Source organism: Mesoplodon mirus (assembly GCF_964341445.2).
Source record: "Mesoplodon mirus genome assembly, chromosome: 5".
In the NCBI taxonomy this organism is placed as follows: domain Eukaryota; kingdom Metazoa; phylum Chordata; class Mammalia; order Artiodactyla; family Ziphiidae; genus Mesoplodon; species Mesoplodon mirus.
Genome location: NC_138980.1, coordinates 124121395 through 124141115, shown reverse-complemented (window position 1 = coordinate 124141115; position 19721 = coordinate 124121395). Strand labels below are relative to the sequence as shown.

The 19721-nt window shown below is 42.2% G+C and overlaps 1 protein-coding gene and 1 pseudogene across 2 annotated transcripts in view; both read left to right on the top strand.

Moving 5' to 3' along the window:
* SV2C (synaptic vesicle glycoprotein 2C) overlaps window positions 1-19721 on the top strand; it is a 215456-nt gene that overhangs the window by 149683 nt on the left and 46052 nt on the right. The gene's annotated exons all lie outside the window — the stretch shown is intronic.
* LOC309804429 (G2/mitotic-specific cyclin-B1-like) lies at window positions 17622-18974 on the top strand (annotated as a pseudogene). Its single transcript has one exon. The product of its transcript is annotated as a G2/mitotic-specific cyclin-B1-like (transcript).

Below are 19721 nucleotides of genomic sequence, written 5' to 3'. Positions count from 1 at the left end.
AGCCTGGAATTGGCCTCTGAGGATTGCAGGGAGATGGGTGGGTGGGGTGCTGGGAGGGGGTGGAGGGCAGTCTTGTGGGACTGAGGCCTTAACCTGTGGAATCTGATGTTATCTCCAAGCAGATAGTGTCAGAATTGAGTTAAATTGTAAAGCACACAGATGGTATCTGAGAATTGCTTGGATATGTGAGGAGACACCCCTCCCTCCACTGGAATTGATATCAGAATCCTTAATCACCAAGTCAAAATCTTTAAGCTTTACCTACAGGCATAACTTAATTTAGAAACCATCCCAAGTATTAGAAGAAGAAAAAAATTACTTTCTTCCAATGTAAAATGAAAAACTACAGCAGACTATTCTCTCTTTTTTTTTTTTTTTTTTTTTAATCTGAATGGCTTTCTCCATCAGACATGGAAATGTAATGCATCTACAATTCTAACCAGCCAGTTTGGCAAAATAACAGCATTAGTACCTCACCCCTTTTTCTTTCATGCCTGAGAGAGTTGTTGGAAGCAGGTTCTGAAAACCCAGTTGGAGTGAGACATTAACACAAGCATTACTCCAACCTCTGTATTTAGCTTTACAATGATCTCACTCTGTCAGCCCTTATGAACTGCCTGTTTTCTATGGAAATTTATGGGTACATAAGGTGTTAAATAACAAAAATTCAACCAAGTGAATTTGAAGATCTAATTGGCTTTATTAAATGATTCCTGAGTCAGGCAGCATCCCATCTAGCCTGTAGGAAGGAGCTCCACTGAGCTGCAAAAAAAGGGAAGGTTTATACAGATGGAAAGGGAGCAGGAAAGGGAAATTTCCAGCAGAGAGTGGATCGTTTCAGGCTTAGGTCACCCTCTTTTGGGGGATGGAAGGGGTCTTCAGGCATTACCTCGCTAGTGCTGACCAGGAAATTCCAGGCTGACCAGTTTAGATTATATTCCTGGGGAAGTTTGAAACTGCTATTAGGTTAGATATTAGTTCAGTTTGGTGATGTGGACTTAGCACAGGTGACTCCATTTTAGTCCTGTTGTCTCCTTTTTAACAAAGGCAATGTCTGATGCATATGTGCTTGAATATTTCCTGTGAAATACACAGGTTGCCCCCAACATATTGTGAACCAAGGTTGCATACTTCAAAACTCTTTGTGAATGAAACTTCTCCTTTTCCCAAGACTCTTACTAAATCTTCTCATGGCTTAAGTAAATGCTGATAATTGTACTCAATCCAAAATGTTAATTATGTTTATCTCTGGGTAATGAAACTTGGGGTGATTTGCTTTCTTTTACATTGTATTCTATATTGCTTGAATTTGCCACATAAGCATGTATTGTTTTCATAACTAGGAAACAACAACAAAATGCTATTTGAAGGTAAAGTAAAGTGATCAAAAGAATCCTTTTGAATCAAGTCTACCCTCTTCCAGGTCATACCAGACCAATGAGACTCTCAGGGTTGATTTTTATTTCTTTTAGAACGATCCCCCGCCAAACCTCACCCCACCGCCCAGTGGATTTTAGTTTGTCTACAATTTTTAGTACTCACTGTCAGGAAGTTCTCTGCTAACCAAAGATTTTGAGCTTTTCCCTATCCCGTGGAAAGAGGAAAAACAGCTGTTCAATAGTAAGGCTATTATTAAGTTCTGTGGTTGTCATTACTAATTTCTAATACATCAAGGTGACCAAAGATTTTTTTTTCATACAAGAAAGGTTTTTTCCTGGTAGGAATTGTCAGAACCATAATGCTTTAACTTTTAAGATGTTTCTAGCTCAATAGTTTCTGTTTAGTCTCTGTTTTCCCAGACAAGGATTCATGAATGTTCTCTGGTTATAATTATATGAAGCAGTTTGAATATCAGACCAGTGAGTCTGAAAAGCATCTTCTCACGCCATCCATTTCTCCCATGTCCCTGTCCTCCTCTGCCCCAGCATGTCCATCATGTTTCTTTCCCTCGGCCCTGATTTTAGAGTCCTTTTCTCATACTGCCCCTCACAGACTCACACTTCTTTCTTTATTGTGACCCCAGAGTTGCCCTCAGGCCCCACTGTCCCAGCTGGGGTCTGTATCCAAGTAAGTAGGCATTTCTTTGCTCCATCAGACTCTGCCTACCCAAATCTCAGATTGTGGGTTGGTTTCAAATAACCTTTCCATTTGCTGCACCATGCCTGTGCCCATTAAAACCAAACCCCTTGCCCGGTGAAATCTATATGAGCTGTCACACCAGGACACCCGCAGCTCATCCCTGGGATTCTGCTAAGCCCTGGTCCACTAGAGGATGGACTGCCTCGCTTCAGCCCCTCGTAGATACGAAGTACACTATCAAGATTGTTTTTCCTGAACCGTTTTTATTTATTTACTTTTTTTGTGTGTGTGGTACGCAGGCCTCTCACTATTGTGGCCTCTCCCGTTGTGGATCACAGGCTCCGGACGCGCAGGCTCAGCGGCCATGGCTCATGGGCCTAGCCGCTCCGCGGCATGTGGGATCTTCCCGGACCGGGGCACGAACCCGTGTCCCCTGCATCAGCAGGCGGACCCTCAACCACTGTGCCACCAGGGAAGCCCTATTTACTTTTTCAAAGATTTTTTTGATGTGGACCATTTTTAAAGTCTTTATTGAATTCGTTACAATATTGCTTCTCTTTTATGTTTTGGTTTTTTGGCCGCAAGGCATGTGGGATCTTAGCTCCCCATCCAGGGATTGAACCTGCACCCCCTGCATTGGAAGGCGAAGTTAATCACTGGACCACCAGGGAAGTCCCCCTGGTCCCTTTTTAAAAACTCAGAACCTAACAAAGAGGTGGCAGGTGGGTTGCAGAATATGTGCTAGTCTCTTTTTATGAAACGGTGGGCAAGGATTTCCACTTTATTTTATTTTTATTTTGAATTTTTGGATTTTATATTTTATTTTTTATACAGCAAGTTCTTATTAGTTATCCATTTTACACATATTAGTATATACATGTCAATCCCAATCTCCCAATTCATCCCACCACGACCCCCGCCACTTTCCCGCCTTGGTGTCCATACGTTTGTTCTCTGCATTTGTGTCTCTATTTCTGCCCTGCAAGCCAGTTCATTACCATTTTTCTAGGTTCCACGTATATGTGTTAATATATGATATATGTTTTTCTCTTTCTGACTTACTTTACTCTGTATGACAGTCTCTAGATCCATCCACGTCTCGACAAATGACCCGATTTTGTTCCTTTTTATGTCTGAGTAATATTCCATTGTACATTTGTACCACATCTTCTTTATCCATTCGTCTGTCGATAGGCATTTAGGTTGCTTCCATGACCTGGCTATTGTAAATAGTGCTGCAATGAACACTGGGGTGCATCTGTCTTTTTGAATTATGGTTTTCTCTGGGTATATGCCCAGTAATGGGATTGCTGGGTCATATGGTAATTCTATTTTTAGTTTTTTAAGGAACCTCCATACTGTATTCCATAGTGGCTGTATCAATTTACATTCCCACCAACAGTGCAAGAGGGTTCCCTTTCCTCCACACCCTTTCCAGCATTTGTTGTTTGTAGATTTTCTGATGATGCCCATTCTAACTGGTGTGAGGTGATAGCTCGTTGAAGTTTTGATTTGCATTTCTCTAATAATTAGTGACGTTGAGCAGCTTTTCATGTGCTTCTTGGCCATCTGTATGTCTTTTTTGGAGAAATGTCTATTTAGGTCTTCTGCCCATTTTTGAATTGGGTTGTTTGTTTTTTTAATATTGAGCTGCATGAGCTGTTTATATATTTTGGAGATTAACCCTTTGTCTGTTGATTCATTTGCAAATATTTTCTCCCATTCTGAGGGTTATCTTTTCGTCTTGTTTGTAGTTTCCTTTGCTTTGCAAAAGCTTTTAAGTTTCGTTAGGTCCCATTTATTTTTGTTTTTATTTCCATTACCCTAGGAGGTGGATCAAAAAAGATCTTGCTGTGATTTATGTCGAAGAGTTTTCTTCCTATGTTTTCCTCTAAGAATTTTATAGTGTCCAGTGTTACATTTAGGTCTCTAATCCATTTTGAGTTTATTTTTGTGTATGGTGGTAGGGAGTGTTCTAATTTCATTCTTTTACATGTAGCTGTCCAGTTTCCCAGCACCACTAATTGAAGAGACTGTCTTTTCTCCATTGTATATCCTTGCCTCCTTTGTCATAGATTATTTGACCATGGGTACGTGGGTTTACCTCTGGGCTTTCTATCCTGTTCCATTCATCTATATTTCTGTTTTTATGCCAGTACCATATTGTCTTGATTACTGTAGATTTGTAGTGTTGTCTGAAGTCAGGGAGTCTGATTCCTCCAGCTCCATTTTTTTCCCTCAAGACTGCTTTGGCTATTCGGGGTCTTTTGTGTCTCCCTACAAATTTTAAGATTTTTTGTTCTAGTTCTGTAAAAAAAATGCTATTGGTAATTTGATAGGGATTGCACTGAATCTGTAGATTGCTTTGGGTAGTGTAGTCATTTTCACAATATTGATTCTTCCAATCCAAGAACATGGTATATATCTCCATCTGTTTGTATCATCTTTAATTTCTTTCATCAGTGTCTTATAGTTTTCTGCATACAGGTCTTTTGTCTCCCTAGGTAGGTTTATTCCTAGGTATTTTATTCTTTTTGTTACAGTGGTAAATGGAAGTGTTTCCTTAATTTTCAGATTTTTCATTCATTAGTGTATAGGAATGCTAGAGATTTCTGTGCATTAATTTTGTATCCTGCAACTTTACCAAATTCATTGATTAGCTGTGGTAGTTTTCTGGTGGCATCTTTAGGATTCTCTATGTATAATATCACGTCATCTGCAAACAGTGACAGTTTTACCTCTTCTTTTCCAATTTGTATTCCTTTTATTTCTTTTTATTCTCTGATTGCTGTGGCTAGGACTTCAAAACTAAGTTGAATAATAGTAGCGAAAGTGAACATCCTTGTCTTGTTCCTGATCTCAGAGGAAATGCTTTCAGTTTTTCACCATTGAGAATGATGTTTGTTGTGGGTTTGTCACATATGGCCTCTATTATGTTGAGGTAGTTTCCCTCTATGCCAACTTTCTGGAGAGTTTTTGTCATAAATGGGTGTTGAATTTTGTCAAAAGCTTTTTCTGCACCTATTGAGATGATCATATGGTTTTTATTCTTCAGGTGGTTAATATGGTGTATCACATTGATTGATTTGCATATATTGAAGAATCCTTGCATCCCTGGGATAAATCCCACTTGATCATGGTGTATAATCCTTTTACTGTTGGATTCTATGTACTAGTATTTTGTTGAGAAGTTTTGCATCTATATTCATCAGTGATATTGGTCTGTAATTTTCTTTTTTTTGTAGTATCTTTGTCTGGTTTTGGTATCAGGGTGATGGTGGCCTCGTAGAATGAGTTTGAGAGTGTTCCTTTCTCTGCAATTTTTTGGAAGAGTTTGAGAAGGATGAGTGTTAGCTCTTCTCAAAATGTTTGATAGAATTCACCTGTGAAGCCATCTGGTCCTGGACTTTTGTTTGTTGGAAGATTTTTAATCACAGTTTCAAGTTCATTACTTGTGATTGGTCTGTTCATACTTTCTATTTCTTCCTGGTTCAGTCTTAGAAGGTGAAACCTTTCTAAGAATTTGTCCATTTCTTCCAGGTTGTCCATTTTGTTGGCATGGAGTTGCTTGTAGTAGTCTCTTAGGATGCTTTGTATTTCTGCGGTGTCTGTTATAACTTCTCCTTTTACATTTCTAATTTTATTGAGTTGAGTCCTCTCCCTCTTTTTCTTGATGACTCTGGCTAAAGGTTTATCAATTTTGTTTATCTTCTCAAAGAACCAGCTTTTAGTTTTATTGATCTTTGCTATTGTTTTCTTTGTTTCTATTTCATTTATTTCTGCTCTGATCTTTATGATTTCTTTCCTTCTACTGACTTTGGGTTTTGTTTGTTCTTCTTTCTCTAGTTCCTTTAGGTGTAAATTTTGATTGTTTATTTGAGATTTTTCTTGTTTTTTGAAGTAGGCTTGTATTTTTATAAACTTCCCTCTTAGAACTGCTTTTGCTGCATCCCATAGGTTTTGGATCATCATGTTTTCGTTGTCATTTGTCTCTAGGTATTTTTTGATTTCTTCAATGATCTCTTGGTTATTTAGTAACGTATTGTTTAATCTCCATGCGTTTGTGTTTTTTACATTTTTTTCCCTGTAATTGATTTCTAATCTCATAGCGTTGTGGTCAGAAAAGATGCTTGATATGATTTCAATTTTCTTAAATTTACTGAGGCTTGATTTGTGACCCAAGATGTGATCTATCCTGGAAAATGTTCCCTGTGCACTTGAGAAGAAAGTGTAATATGCTGTTTTTGGATGGAATGTCCTATAAATATCAATTAAATCTATCTGGTCTATGGTGTCATTTAAAGCTTGTGTTTCCTTATTAATTTTCTGTTTGGATCATCTGTCCATTGGTGTAAGTGAGGTGTTAAAGTTCCCCACTATTATTGTGTTACTGTCAATTTCCTCTTTTATAGCTGTTAACATTTGCCTTATGTATTGAGGTGCTCCTATGTTGGGTGCGTAAATATTTACTATTGTTATATCTTCTTCTTGGATTGATCCCTTGATCATTATGTAGTATCCTTCCTTGTCTCTTGTAACATGCTTTATTTTAAAGTCTATTTTATCTGATATGAATATTGCTACTCCAGCTTTCTTTTGATTTCCATTTGCATGGAATATCTTTTTCCATCCCCTCACTTTCAGTCTGTATGTGTCCCTAGGTCTGAAGTGGGTCTCTTGTAGACAGCATATATATGGGTCTTGTTTTTGTATCCAGTCAGCGAGCCTGTGTCTTTTGGTTGGAGCATTTAATCCATTCATGTTTAAGGTAATTATCAATATGTGTATTCCTATTACCATTTTCTTAATTGTTATGGGCTTGTTGTTGTAGGTCCTTTTCTTCTCTGTGTCTCCCACTTAGAGAAGTTCCTTTAGCATTTGTTGTAGAGCTGGTTTGGTGATGCTGAATTCTCTTAGGTTTTGCTTGTCTGTAAAGCTTTTGATTTCTCCATCAAATCTGAATGTGATCCTTGCTGGGTAGAGTAATCTCGGTTGTAGGTTCTTCCTTTTCCTCATTTTAAATATATCATGCCACTCCCTTCTGGCTTGTAGAGTTTCTGCTGAGAAATCAGGTGTTAACCTTATGGGAATTCCCTTGTATATTATTTGTCATTTTTCCCTTGTTGCTTTCAATAATTTTTCTTTGTCTTTAATTTTTGTCAATTTGATTACTGTGTGTCTCAACGTGTTTTTCCTTGGGTTTATCCTGCCTGGGACTCTCTGTGCTTCCTGGACTTGGGTGGCTATTTCCTTTCCCATGTTATGGAATTTTTCAACTATAATCTCTTCAAATATTTTCTTAGGTCCTTTCTCTCTCTTTTCTCCTTCTTGGACCCCTATAATACGAATGTTGTTACGTTTAATGTTGTCCCAGAGGTCTCTTAGGCTGTCTCCATTTCTTTTCATTCTTGTCTTTTAAGTATATAAATTTATTTATTTATTTATTTTTGGCTGTGTTGGGTCTTCATTACTGTGCATGGGCTTTCTCTAGTTGCAGCGAGTGGGGGCTAGTCTCCATTGCAGTGTGTGGGCTCCTCATTGCAGTGGCTTCTCTTGTCGTGGAGCACAGGCTCTAGGCATTGAGACTTCAGTAGTCACATCATGCTGGCTCAGTAGTTGTGGCTTGTGGGCTCTAGAGCACAGCCTCAGTAGTTGTGACGCACGGGCTTAGTTGCTCCGTGGCATGTGAGATCTTCCTGGACCAGGGCTCAAACCTGTGTCCTCTGCATTAGCAGGTGGATTCTTAACCACTGTGCCACCAGGGAAGTCCTCTTTTCATTCTTTTTTCTCTATTCTGTTGTGCAGCAGTGAACTCCACCATTCTGTCTTCCAGGTCACTTATCCGTTCTCCTGCCTCAGTTATTCTGCTATTGATTCCTTCTAGTGTAGTTTTCATTTCAGTTTTTGTATTGTTCATCAATGTTTGTTTGTTCTTTAATTCTTCTAGGTCTTTGTTAAACATTTCTTGCATCTTCTCGATCTTTGCCTCCATTCTTTTTCCGAGGTCCTGGATCATTTTCACTGTCATTATTCTGAATTCTTTTTCTGGAAGGTTGCCTATCTCCGCTTCATTTAGTTGTTTTTCTGCAGTTTTATCTTGTTCCTTCATCTGGTACATAACCCTCTGCCTTTTTCATCTTGTCTATCTTTCTGTGAATGTGGTTTTTGTTCCACAGGCTGCAGGATTGTAGTTCTTCTTGCTTCTGCTGTCTGCCCTCTGGTGGATGAGGCTATCTAAGAGGCTTGTGTAAGTTTCCTGATGGGAGATTCTGGTGGTGGGTAGAGCTGACTGTTGTTCTGGTAGGCAGAGCTCAGTAAAACTTTAAACTGCTTGTCTGCTGATGGGTGGGGCTGGGTTCCCTCCCTGTTGGTTGTTTGGCCTGAGGCGACCCAACACTGGAGCCTACCTGGGCTCTTTGGTGGGGCTAATGGTGGACTCTGGCAGGGCGCAGGCTAAGGAGTACTTCCCAGAACTTCTGCTCCCAGTGTCCTTGTCCTCACGGTGAGACACAGCCAACCCCCGCCTCTGCAGGAGACCACCCAACACCAGCAGGTGGGTCTGGTTCAGTTTCCTCTGGGGTCACTGCTCATTCCCCCGGGCCCCGATGCACACACTACTTTGTGTGTGCCCTCCAAGAGTGGAGTCTCTGTTTCCCCCAGTCCTGTCGAAATCCTACAATCAAATCCCTCTAGCCTTCAAAGTCTGATTCTCTGGCAATTCCTCCTCCCGTTGCCAGACCCCCAGGTTGGGAAGCCTGACATGGGGCTCAGAACCTTCACTCCAGTGGGTGGACTTCTGTGGTATAAGTGTTCTCCAATTTGTGAGTCACCCACCCAGCAGTTAACGGGATTTGATTTTATTGTGATTGCACCCCTCCTACCGTCTCATTGTGGCTTCTCCTTTGTCTTTGGATGTGGGGTATCTTCTTTGGTGAGTTCCAGTGTCTTTCTGTCGATGATTGTTCAGGAGTTATTTGTGATTCCAGTGCTCTTGCAAGAGGGAGTGAGCTCACGTCCTTCTACTCTGCCATCTTGAACCCGTCTGTCCGGATTTTCACTTTAAACAATACTGATCTCCAACCCTTAAGTGCTCCACCTTATATTCTAACCCTCACTGAGGCTGCTTTGTGCTTTGGCAGCCCCTGGCTAGGTCTGTGGCCCTCAGAGCTGGAGGGCACCCTGCCTTTCCACTCTATGTATTTATCCCCCCAGGGCAGGTACCCTGCCAGGTCTAATTTAAGAGTGCAGCAGTTGACTTAGAATGCATGTGAACGAGAACCCTGCAGCAAAGAAAAAGTGCAACAACTTTTGTGGGCTTAGCTTTTAGGACAGGCACGAGTCTGACTTGATTCCAGCTTCCCCTCAGACTTGCAAGTAAAGGTCAGCAGGAAAAAGCCTTTTAAAAGCACCTCATCTCTGTATCCTGTGAACCCAGGGTGCCCCCCAGTGTTGGTTAGGGTTAATCACAGTCTACCATTTCTTAGAACACCCTAGAATGGACAAGGGGTGCATTTTAGCTTTGTAATTTGTGCCTGTCCTGATTTAATGTCAGAAACTTTTCCTTCCTTTGTCACCTCTGGAAAGTCAGTCTATCAGAGAGCTCATGAGGTATTTTTTAAAACTCTGTTTGGTTTGCCTTTGTGCAAACTGGACTCTGATGGAAGGAGAGTGTTTCCATGGAAACTTATTTCCCAGCCAGAATACCGCCCACTCCCAAATCTTTGTTTTGATCTGCCTCCCCTTTAAAATGTCACTACATTCATCTTTTCAAGACCTTCATAAAACTAACAAACACTGGCCAGTTCACATCTTCACCTTGCCCTCAGAAGACAAAGGCATTTATAAAACAGACTTTACCAGCAAATTCCTTCCTGTTACTAAGCTTGTCAGTCTCTAAAATTGTGCTTGAACTTCTTCAACCTGCCTTCTACCAAATGAAAATGACTGCTAGACTTCTGAAAACCTTTTTTTAAAATCTTCCTTAATCTAACTCTGTATCAAAGCACACCTCCACTTTGTTTATCCAGACGGGTTGTCTGGATACACCGACCTCCAGGCATCCGTGGTATTTAGAAACCTCCCCAACTGTTCTTTGGCTACCAAACTTTGAGAGCCCCTGAGTTAAGCAAAGAAATTACTTGCTTTCCCTCCTTATCTATTAATCTTATTAATTAACATGTAATCCTATTCAATAATCTCACAATTATTGCTGCCTCTGGGGCTAAGTGCACTTTCTAGCTCGTGTGTGTGTTTGTGTGTGTGTGTGTGTGTGTGTGTGTGTGTGTGTGTCAGGGGTTTGGCTAGGAGATATACAGTAGAAGGTGAAGTCCTCATTGAGGTCACAAAAGTCAGAACTATCTCTTCTGTAGTTTGAATCCTTAGAAACAGTAACTCTGGACTGTGTGGCGGTTCACTGCAGGCTGTAGTTTGTATGTGATGCATCTAGACAGCTGCTAGAGACCATTCTGGGCAGCATAGGGTGGTCACGATCAGAAGGGCAACCGCCTCAGGAAATCTCCCTTTGGCAAGGAGGAATGGCCTGTGTTTCCTTAGTCCCCAGGGTTAGGAACTCCCTCTTCAGGAGTTACCTTTTTCTGGGAGAGCTTGGCCAAGAGATTGGAAGGAGCGGGCCTCCCTGGTGGCGCAGTGGTTGAGAGTCCGCCTGCCGATGCAGGGGACATGGGTTCGTGCCCCAGTCCGGGAGGATACCACGTGCCGCGGAGTGGCTGGGCCCGTGAGCCATGGCCTCTGAGCCTGCGCGTCTGGATCCTGTGCTCCGCAACGGGAGAGGCAACAACAGTGAGAGGCCTGCGCACTGCAAAAAAAAAAAAAAAGCAAAAAGAATGTTGTCTGTTCAGACACAACCAGTTGACATAGTGCTAAGCCCAAAGCAATACAGTTTGAATGCTTCCAAATCAGATTAGTTTATAAAGTATCTAGTCCTATGCCTGGAGCTTTGGTATATTACTGATAATGTCATCTTGCTCCTGTCATCTGACCACTCTTTGTTAAATTGAGGTTGTAATTTACATACAAAAAGATTCCTCTTAAGTGTACCGTTCTACGGATTTTGACAATTGTATACGTCCATGTAACCACCACCCAAATCAAGATAAATAGGATATTATACCCATTTTCAGTCAGTCCCTCCACTCCCCACCCCAAAGTCAACCACTGTTCTGATGTCTGTAGCCAAAGATTAGTTCTGCCCATTCCTGAATTTCACAGAAATAAAGTATAGAACTTTCTGGCTTCTTTAACTCAGCATAATGTTTTAAAGATTCATTGAGATATTCATAATGTTGCATGTATCAGTAGTTCATTCCTTTTTATTGTAAAATAGTATCCCTTTATATAGATTCACATAATGTGTTCCTCCATTCTCCCATTGATGGACATTTGAGTTGCCTGCAGTTTTATGTGGGGCTTTTTTGGGAGGAGGAGAGGGGTTCATTTCAATTTTCCTAAAGGCTGCTTTCCGACCATTTTTTTAAAATAAATTTATTTGTTTTATTTATTTATTTTTTAAATTTTTGGCCGTGTTGGGTTTTCGTTGCTACGCGGGGGCTACTTTTCGTTGTGGTGTGTGGGCTTCTCATTGCGGTGGCTTCTCTTATGGCAGAGCACGGGCTCTAGGCATGCGGGCTTCAGAAGTTGTGGCTCGTGGGCTCTAGAGCGCAGGCTCAGTAGTTGTGGTGCACGGGCCCAGTTGCTCCGCAGCAACTGGGATCTTCCCGGACCAGGGCTCAAACCCTTGTCCCCTGCATTGGCAGGTGGATTCTTAACCGCTGCGCCACCAGGGAAGCCCCCTCTGACCATTTTTATACAAGTCTTTTGAGCAGCTTCAGCTCTGCTTACATTTTCATTTCTCTTCGATAAATACCCAGGAGTAGGATTTCTGGATCACAGGGTAGATGTGCGTTTAATTTTTTAAGAAACTGCCAGTTCTCTATAAAGTTGTACCATTTTACACTCTCACCAGTCATGTCTGAGAGTTCCAGTTGCCCCACATCCTTGCCAGCCCTAGGTGGGCATGGAATGGTATCTCACTGTGGTTTTAATTTGCATGACCCTGAAGACCAATGATGTTGAACAATGGTAATTCAGTGCTAAGGCTGATTTTTTTTTTTAATCTTCAGTTTTTAAATCTATAAAGGGGGTTGTAGCCATGTCCCACTGGAGCCTAAGCTGAGTATGTTACCTGAGCATATCTGAAAGGCTGGTCATTGCGTGCCCATAGGGACTCTGACTGCTTAGGGGAGGAGGATCCACCTGGGATACAAGGAACTCAAGATAGGAAAAAGGGAATCTTGATACTGTATTCAGCAGGTAGACAATAGGGGACTCACTAGTGGGCAAGTTCAGAAACGAATGGGGAGAGTGGACAGGTAGAGGCTGCAGTACAGCGTTTCGTCGTTGAGGTGGACTTATGGAGCCGTCCTCCAGGACACTGGGAGAGGAAGCAGCAGGGTTTGAGGAGGAGATCAGGCAGGAGGGAAGAAAAGACGAGTCATTGTGGATGATGGCTGTGAGCGCTCAGAGAAGGTAGTGAACTTTGGTGATGGTGATATCATGGGGCTGGAGGAGGCATGGGAACAGAGAGCTGGACTCCAGGACGCAGGAGCTGAGACGACCCGAAGACAATACATGTTTCCCAGAGTTCTGAGTGCAGGTCTTTGGAACCCAGTGTGGGCCCCTCCCACTGAATGGCCACGGCTCTACTAGGGTGACCTTGTCGGGACAGGTGGTTAAAGCCAGGTGCTTTTACTAATGGCACTGTTTCCCCATTCCTGAGGATTAGCAGGGAATTTTAAGAGCAAACTTTCCCACACTATGAAACAAGAACACAAATGCTACAGGAAGTAGGTGGTTATTACCTTTTTTTTGGTAATAAGCATTTATAAGCTGCAGGTGTTATCAGAAAGTATTTGATGGAGAATGCTGCCCTCTACCAAAACCCCAGGGGGAAAATAACATTCCTTTGTTCTTCTTATTGTGTGCCACCTTTACTTGTTCTTTAGGGTGTGTTTAAAAGCAGATGAGGAGGGCTTCCCTGGTGGCGCAGTGGTTGGGAATCCACCTGCCAACACAGGGGACACGGGTTGGAGCCCTGGTCCGGGAAGATCCCATATGCTGTGGAGCAACTAAGCCCGTGAGCCACAACTACTGAGCCTGCACTCTAGAGCCTGCGAGCCACAACTACTGAGCCCACATGCCTAGAGCCCGTGCTCCACAACAAGAGAAGGCACTGCAATGAGGAGCCCGCGCAGCACAACGAAGAGTAGCAACGAAGACCCAACGCAGCCAAAAATAATAAATAAATAAATAAAATAAATTTATTTTTTAAAAAAAGAAAAAAAAGCATATGAGGAGAAAAAAATGGCAACCCCTGTAGATCAATTTCATAGCAAAAAAAAAATCAAAAGAGCTTAAAACTTAATAACAAAAAACTAACATAAAAACAAAATGCGTTCGTACAGGAATGAAATCTAAAGTCTTCTGAAGTCTGTTTCCAAACCTCTGTCTGAAAACAGGTTTTAAAATATCCTTATCATCTCTATCAATTTTGAGTACTTGTGCCACAGATGGGCACAATGACTAGTTTACAGCAGGATCTCATCCTGGGCACTATTGACATTTGGGCTGGATAATTCTTTGGGGGTGGAAGGAGCTGTCCTGTGCATTATAAAATATTTAGCAGCATTCCTGGCCTCTGCCCACTAGATGCCAGTAGTAACCCTCCTCCCCAAAGCTCATGGTAATCAAAAAACGTTTCCAGACATTGCCACATGTCTCCTAAGATATGATTACCATATTTAGCAAATAAAAATGCAACTAGGATGCCTAATTAAATGTGAATTTTATAGACCCACAGACACAGAAAACAAACTTATGGTTACCAAGGGGGAAAGGGATAAATTAGGAGGTTGGGATTAACTTATACATCCTACTATATATAAAGTAGATAACCAACGAGGACCTACTGTATAGCACAGGGAACTATACTCAGTATTTTGTACTAACCTATAAGGGAAAAGAATCTGAAAAAGAATAGAGATATATTTATGTATAACTGAATCACTGTGCTGTACACCTGAAACTAACACAACGTTGTAAATCAGCTGTACTTGAATTTTTTAAAAGTGAACGTCAGATAAACAGCAAATAATTTATAGTGTAAGTATGTCCCAAATAGTGCATGGGACATACTTTTTTTTTCTTTTTAATTTATTTATTTTTGGCTGCGTTGGGTCTTCCTTGCTGCGTGAGTGCTTTCTCTAGTTGCGGTGAGTGGGGGCTACTCTTTGTTGCAGTGCGTGGGCTTCTCATTGCGGTGGCTTCTCTTGTTGCGGAGCACGGGCTCCAGGCGCGCGGGCTTCAGTAGTTGTGGCACGTGGGCTCTAGAGCGCAGGCTCAGTAGTTGTGGCGCACGGGCTTAGTTGCTCCGTGGCATGTGGGATCATCCCAGACCAGGGCTGGAACCCGTGTCCCCTGCATTGGCAGGCAGATTCTTAACCACTGTGCCACCGGGGAAGTCTGCATGGGACATACTTATACTAAAAATTTTTTAGATCGAATATGACTGGTGACCTGATTTTATGTGGCCACCCTGCGGTGGGGGATCAGGGTGGCAGGGAAAGCAGGATCGTTGATGCATTAAACAAGATGATGTGCGTGAGGTACCTGGCCCATGGTGAGTGTACTATAAATATTCTGGGAATCTGCTACAGGCCTTGAATGCACTTCATCTGTATCCCTCCTGGAGGCTGCAGTTGGAAGCTCAAAGCTTCCTGTCCTTTACCACAACTGTAATCAGAGTGGGGTGCGCCATCATGGGGAGCCCACGTGTGAATCTGTAAGCGCTGGTACTAGCGTTCCGGTTAAAGCTGGTTTTATAGCTGCTCTACTGGAGCAGCAGCCTGCCTGTGCTCTAGCGCTCTGTCACCGTGGGCTCCCTGAGTTATTACATCATTTCTCTTAAGTAGCAGCCAGAGAAGGTGATGTTGAGTGAAAAACTGCTGCGCTTATCCCAGACTCAGTCACTCTGGGTTTGATTTTTCTGGCGCCGCAACCCTAGAAAACCATTCTCTGGGATGCACCAGGACCAATCATTTCCACAGTGGGTAGCAGTGAGGACCTTCTTTCTGGGCCAAGATTAATGACCCAAGCAATCAGCCTTTCCAGAGAGCAAAGGTGAAATGTAACTCTGGGTAGATGCCTGACATTTTGAAACAAAGGGAAAGGGGGTGGGAGGCGGGTGAGGAGAAATAGCATTTGTATGTCTCACGCAGGGTCATAAATCAGGGATGGGCAAGAGTGAACTAACTGGGTTTCTGCCAACAGTTGAACTGATTTGGGTTCCTATGTTTTATTTTCAAACAATCTGTATGAAACATGCTTTAAAGACATAACAAGTGCCCCTTTGAGTTACGTATTGGTATATGAACTCTCGAGAGTTTTACTTTTCCAAAAGTCCAGTTCGTGTGGGGGAAGTCTTAAGTCTGTCCACGAGAAAGTACATTTGTTGCTCTAGAGGGAAGCCAAGCTATAACATTAGAAACTGGGAGAAATGAAGAAGTATTGGCAAAGTGTACAAACTTTCAGTTGTAAGTTGAATAAGTTCTGGGGATCTAATATGACTATAGGTCTGTGTGTGTCATAGTGACAATAGATAAATAATTCTGTATTGTATACTTGAAATTTGTGGAATAGATCTTAAATGTGGGTTGATGTATATATGTATTAACTTGATTATGATAATCATTTCATAAGCTATATATATATATCAAATCATCACATTGTACACCTTAAACGTGTACATTTTAAAATTGTCCATCATACCTCAATAAAGCTTGAAAACACACAAAAAAAAATTGTAAAGACTTCTTTGGTGGTCCAGTGGTTAAAACTCCACACTTCCACTGCCTGGGGGGCGTGGGTTTGATCCCTGGTTGGGGAACTAAGATCCCACATGCCATGCGGTGCAACCAAGAAATAAAAAAAATTTTTTTAAATCGTAAAGCAGTTCCAACATACTTCAAAATACCACCATGCATGATCTCCTACCACAAGGAAATTCAGCTAGAGATCAGTTACCAAAACAAAACTTCATATATTTGGAAATTAGGAAATATAATGATATGTTTCCAAAAAATCACTTTTGAAAGTATTAGGCAAATACTATGAGTTTAAAGGAATCCAAGAACAGGTTATTTATTGATTAACTAAATAAGCATTTGTCGAGTGACTACTCTTTGCCACGTTTTGTACTAAAGATGAATAAGACATGGCCCCTACCCTCCAGGAAGAGACTTGCCGATGAATGATCACTCTCTGCTGCGGCTTTTCTCTGTGTCAGGCACCATGCTAAGGGCTGTGGGAATTCACAGGATCCCAAGATAGCTCAGCGGGGGAAGTGAATGCTTTTTAATGTGTCTGGAAGAATTTACAGAGGATGTTCCTCTCTACTTGGTTAATAGAAGACTGAAGCTTAGGAGTTCTCCAAACTGACAAGGATGGGGAAGGGTGAAGATGCAAAGATGTTGCACAGCAGGTAGCAAAGATTGGAAGGAGGGATTTCTGAGGAATGAGGCTGGAGAGATGGGCAGGAGCCAGGTCTTGGAGGGCCCTGTGGCCACACTAGAGAATCTGAACTTTATCCTGAAGGGCCAGTGGAGAACCAATAAAAGGTTTCAAGCTAGTAAGTGAGTTTGTGATTCCGTTTTTCTTATGGAAAGATCTCTTGAAGGTACATGGAAGTTAGATTAGACTAGGCAGGTTGGAAGCTGGTTGGAAGCTCTGTTAAAGAGAGGTGGTATTCAAATAACAAATGCTGGCGAGGGTGTGGAGAGAACTGTACACTGTTGGTGGGAATGTAGATTGGTGCAGCCACTGTGGGAAACAGTACTTCTCTGGTGGTGCAGTGGATAAGACTCCACGCTCCCAATGCAGGGGACCGAGGTTCGACCCCTGGTCAGGGAACTAGATCCCACATGCATGCTGCAACTGAGAGTTTGCATGCCACAACTAAGGAGCCCACCTGCTGCAACTAAGGAGCCCATGTGCTGCAACTAAGGAGCTGGCGAGCCACAACTAAGGAGCCCGCTGGCCGCAACTAAGACCCAGTGCAAACAAATGAATAAATAAATACTGGAAAAAAAAAAAAAAAAAAAAGAAGGAAAACTGAAAATAGAACCACCATATGACCCAGCAATTCCACTCTTGGGTATATATCTGAAGAAAAAAATGAAAACAACTACTTCAAAAAGGTACATGAGGGAACGGCTGTTGGCCTGCAGTGGGTTCAAGGTCCCCGGCTGGTCTGGGGCTCCTGTGCTCTGCTTCTCCCCACTGAGCTGCTGCCTGGTGCAGAGGAAGCCATGGTGCTCTGGATCACCAGGGTGAGCTGCTAGGGACGGTGAACATACGCGGCTCTCCTGGCTTGCTGCGTCTCCTCTCCCTATCTCGCCTGCTGGAGTTCTCCTGGCAGGAGTGGACGGGGACAGATTTGGGGGGAGGATGGCAGTCAGTGGGCCCCTATAATGGTGGGAGAGTTTGGGGTACAGACGGATGGAGAGAGGAAGAATACGAAAATTAATGCTGAAAATAAGGCGAAGGTCAGTATGGCAGGCACAAAGCACGTGCCTGTGGCCACTGTTGCAACCTCTAAGCCCAGGCTGAGGCCAAGAACAGCTCTTGGAGACATCGGCAACAAAGTCAGTGAACAGCCACAGGCCAAATTGCCCCTGAAAAAGGAAGCAAAAACTTTAGGTGCTGGAAAAGTTATTGCTAAAAAACTAACAAAACCTCTGGAAAAGGCTCCTGTACCTGTGCCAGAGCCCCAAACGGAGCTGGATCTGGAGCCAGAGCCAGAACCCGAGCCTGTTAAAGAAGAGAAACTTCCCCCTGAGCCTATTTGGGTTGATGCTCCCTCTCCAAGCCCCATGGAAACATCTGGCTGTGCCCCTGCAGAAGAGTATCTGTGCCAGGCTTTCTCTGATGTAATTCTTGCAGTGAATGATGTGGATGCAGAAGACGGAGCGGATCCAAACCTTTGTAGTGCATATGTAAAAGATATCTATGCTTATCTGAGACAACTTGAGGAAGAGGAAGCAGTCAGACCAAAATACCTACTGGGTCGTGAAATCACTGGAAACATGAAAGCCATCCTAATTGACTGGCTAGTGCAGGTTCAAATGAAATTCAGTTACTCTAGGAGACCATGTACATGACTGTTTCCATTATCGATCAGTTCATGCAGGATAGTTGTGTGCTCAAGAAGATGCTGTAGCTGGTTGGTGTCACTGCCATGTTTATTGCAAGCAAATATGAGGAAATGTACCCTCCAGAAATTGGTGACTTTGCCTTTGTGACTGACAACACTTACATTAAGTACCAAATCAGACAGATGGAAATGAAGATTCTGAGAGCTTTAAATTTTAGTCTGGGTCGCCCTCTATCCCTGCATTTCCTTCGGAGAGCATCTAAGATTGGAGAGGTTGATGCTGAGCTACAAACTTTGGCCAAATATCTGTTGGAACTATGTTGGACTACAATATGGTGCACTTTCCTCCTTCTCAGGTTGCAGCAGGAGCTTTTTGCTTAGCACTGAAAATTCTTGATAATGGTGAATGGACACCAACTCTACAGCATTACCTGTCATACACTGTCAACAATCCCTTCTTGTTGTTATGCAACACCTGGCTAAGATTATAGTCATGGTGAATCGTGGGCTTACAAAGCACATGACTATCAAGAACAAGTATGCCACATCTAAGCATGCTAAGATCAGCACTCTAGAACAGCTGAATTCTGCACTCGTTCAAGATTTAGCCAAGGCTGTGGCAAAGGCTTAATTTGTGAACTTTGGAATACTATAATATCTGCAAATAAAATTGGCACCATGTGCCATCTGTACATATTTTAAAAAAAGGTACATGCACCCCAGTGTACATAGTATCATTATTTACAATAGCCAAGATATGGAAGCAACCTAAGTGTTCATCAACAGATGAATCAATATAGAAGATGTGGTATATGTACACAATGGAATACTACGGAGCCATAGAAAAGAATGAAATGTTGCCATTTGTAACAATGGATTTGGAGGATATTATGCTTAGTGAAATAGGTCAGAGAAAGGCAAATACTATATTATAATCAATTATATGTTGAATCTAAAAAATGAAACAAACTAGTGAATATAACAAAATAGAAACAGACTCACAGATACAGAGAACAAACTAACGGTGACCAGTGGGCAGAGGGAAGGGTGGAGGGGCAAGATAGGGGTAGCAGATTAAGAGATACAAACCACTATGTCTAAGATAAATAAGCTACAGGGATATATTTTATAGCACAGCACAGGGAATATGGCCAATATTTTATAATAACTATAAATGGAGTATAGCCTTTAAAAATTGTGAATCACTGTGTTGTATACCTGAAACATATAATATTGTACATCAGCTATTCCTAATAAAATTAACACACGTTGTTCCCAGAAGAAAAAACAGGAGATATTAAAATCATTTAACCACAGGGCATTTCCCAGTCAGAGGAGAAGAAAGCCAAAGCACTGGAACCAGGTCCTGAGGCCCCTGCTGGGTCAAGCAGACCCCGCTGTTGCTGGACCATGGAGA